Raw genomic sequence first — 3,519 nt, forward strand, 5'->3', positions numbered from 1 at the left:
CAACAGGAGCACGCTGTGGCGCCGCGTCGGGTCCGGCCAGAGCACGGTGGCCCAGTTCCGGGACATGCAGAATCGCATCAACAACTATTGCCGGTTCGTGCTGATCATCAACGGACACCTCCTGATGCAGGCAATTAATTATCCATCAGATCCTGATACTAGGTGAGATACTCCACCGATCCTCGTTTACACGTTCAAACATACAATAAGCTAATGCTTAATGATAGCTCGACGTCTCATGTTCAACTGGCAACACGTGCAGGATCCATCAGGGGAACGATCCACCACAAACCGTGCAAGCAGTAGCGGAGCGTCCCACGGGTGCAGAGCCTCCCCAAAGGGCCAACAGTATTGGTCAGGAAGGAGTTGGCGGTCAGCCAGGCAATACCGATGACCCAGGATGTGATATAGTGATTTCCAATGCATGACTCAAATGTGTCCTAGCTTGCCGAGTTCTATGTTTGTGTTGCTACTTAGTACTGGGTTTGTTCACGTGAGTTTTTGATGGTGTGCACCTATCTCTAGGTGTGGTGCAGGGTCATGAACTCTTTATGGTTGTATAATGTACACCCTTCGTTCCATTATATAAGACCTTTTTGCAAGCTATGTTAGCTTGCGAAAACGTCTCATAAAGTGGGACTCAGGAAGTATTAGCCTGGTACTTATACAAAGAATCAATACAGGACTCCTTTTGGTAGCGAAAATAAATTTGTGGAATACTTGTAACGTTTTAGTCCTTCAAGAATCCTTGTTATGTTCGCCTGTTTGCTTTGCTTTATATTGGAAACAGAGCAGTCTGGGTCAAGGCTTTGCCTAGATAAACCTGATCAGGCTGAGATACGAAATACATGGACAAGTAGTCAAAAGAAAAACTTAATTTGACTAGAATTTTGGCGCCCTATGATACAAGAAAATTTCACCATGTGTATGCCTAAATTCTTGCAAGATGCTGTGGAACGCATACAATTGCACAAATCAGATATCAGTAGGCTGGTTCAGGTGTTGGCTCTTGGCTTATTAACACAGAAAGCCCCTTTGTAACTACTATGACAATCAGATGGTACAGAGTGACCAAAAGAACTCGCAGCATACAACAATACTACTCCCTCCGTCCGGAAATACTTGCCGAAAAAATGCACAAAAATGAATGCATCTAGAACTAAAATACATCTAGATACATCTATTCCTCCGACGAGTACTTCCGGACGGAGGGAGTACAAGATAAAACAAACAACAGAATGTGGTGTGGCTGCAGCCTGCAACTGAGCAAATCATATCTGCACACTATGAATCACCCTACCTTTAACATAACTGAAACAGCAAATTTTTATCAAGCTGTGCACACATATGTATCAGCTTGTGCAAATATTGACAAGCACAGAAGAAGAGAAACACAAAATTCTAGAGCATTAGGATTAAATTAGATCAAATTGGAGAGGAAATGCAAGCATTAAGTTGCTCATAACATATATAGGTGGATACTAACTTTTCCATTTTAGGCGATTACAGACACAGGTTTCTACTAGACCACACATGCATGGAAACCATAAACAGAGACTGCGGGCATATTAAAATCTTGGACCTAGCTAGCACTCCTACCTGGTTACCCTTCAATTCTTTCTGCCCCGCGCAGACTTGAGAAGCTCAGGCAATACCATAGGACAGCTTGCCTCCAGATGCTTATATCCATCCGTCGCCAACACAGCATCAAGGATTGCAGGAGTGCTAACAATGAAGTCGACACACTTAACCTTGAGCTGTGGGCAGTAGTGCTGCTCGGCTAAAGCCAGAGTTATCGCTGCCGTGTCGACACTAATGCCATCAGAGAGCTTGCCTTCGCAGATCTGCTTCAGCCTGTCCAATCCATACCTGTCGGCAGCTGCAAGCAGATGCTGAGCCAGCATGGTCACTCTCTCATGCTGAAGACTGAATTCCAGAACAGAGTCAGTGTAGATGAAGTAAAGCAACGGCTCGAATACCTCCGCTTTCATGTCCTTGATCTCCACACACCGAGAGCTCGTCTCCTTCATGTCCCCAAAGAACTCAGCCATAAGGACAGGGGACCTTGCAGCGAGAATGAGCTTGTGCGCAGCGAAAGACTTGCCGGACACAAGAAATGTGACATCCGCTTCCATTCCACTGCGCAGGAGTTCAGCGAGGTGGTCTTGCAAGCTAGGTGATGACCCAGAGCCAGACACTTGTTTACCTGGGGTTGTTGCTGGTGCTGGCAAATCCTCCTTAAACACGGTGATGGTGCATTCCACAGTAAAGGAATCATTTAGGAGAAAACCAGATAATGGTAGCTTGCCTGTTGATATGAGACGAACCGGAGGCGAGATATTTTCTCGGGCGACAGGCGAGCACTTTACAAGATAGCAGAATGTCCATGGGCGGTTGAATATCCATGACACGCTCCCCCCTAATGGTACACGTGCGCCAGTGAGATCAACCAAACAGCAGCTGAGGTTGGCCCTCACAACACAATGGACGGGCAGGTGTCACTGAGAAACACAAGCTTGGCTGCCACGCACCGAGTGCCATCTGTGTCTCTCATGGCAGGGTAAATGCAGATCTCCCACTCGTACCCACCAACGTTCAAACTGGATCTGATGCAATCCCCATGGCCCATTGTTTCGGTGGTGCAGTAGCCGTCAATCCTAAGCAGCTTCACCGAGCGCACGACATTGGTGATGTCTTCGCAGGCATTTTCCATGGTGAAGGCTGGATGGGGAATACAGGGGAAATTAAAGTTTCTTCTTCTTTTGAGTCAGATCCTGAAATGTAGAAGTATCCCGCGCGGGATCCTCATTAGGACTACTGATAATACAGGGTTACACTTGAGAGCGCAGCGGAGAGGAGGCGACGAGCAGACTGGGGGGAGGTAACTCACCGCGCCACTGGACTGGAGTACGGCTAGCCTCCCAGCGTGCGCGGGGTCGACCGATGGGTCTCCCGGCGTCCGCGGAGAGGATCAATGCGGATAGATCCCTGCTCCGGGGGGCGGATTTGGGCTCGGACGAACCGCACCAGCCATGTCTGGTGGAGTGCGGTGGAGGCCGGCGCAATGAGGGATTGAGGGAGCGAGGGAGAAGAAGACTGGGGCGACTGGTGTTGACGGCAGGAGAATGGAGTGGGAGGTGGGTAGTTGACTCGGTTTAATAATGGGTCACATTTATTTATCACAACATCCCCTTTTAACCAACAGACAGCCTCATGTACCCACACATTTATTGATAACTTAGGTCATGTATAGTGGTTGATAAAAAAAAGTTATTTTAATTTTGTCATGTAATTTAGATAAATCATGTATAATGGGTCACATTTTAGTCATAAGACATTTAAACACTTTCTTTTATTAATTTTCAAGCTTATACTTTCTTTTCATCAGACTAGTAAATGCGCACGTGCAACGCACATTAATATTTGGACAATATATTAATTGCACGTGGATATTAAGTATGCAATTATTTGTGTGTTAATTTTGTGATTAATGCCATATTTGGTATGATATTAATTGCA

The 3,519-nt window shown here is 46.4% G+C and overlaps 1 pseudogene; it reads right to left on the bottom strand.

Annotated features, from left to right (window-relative positions):
• Window positions 1-1,409: 1,409 nt before the first annotated feature.
• Window positions 1,410-3,129, bottom strand: LOC123159590 (BTB/POZ and MATH domain-containing protein 1-like; annotated as a pseudogene).
• Window positions 3,130-3,519: the final 390 nt, after the last annotated feature.

The sequence above is a fragment of the Triticum aestivum genome, chromosome 7B, assembly GCF_018294505.1.
Source record: "Triticum aestivum cultivar Chinese Spring chromosome 7B, IWGSC CS RefSeq v2.1, whole genome shotgun sequence".
NCBI lineage: Eukaryota > Viridiplantae > Streptophyta > Magnoliopsida > Poales > Poaceae > Triticum > Triticum aestivum.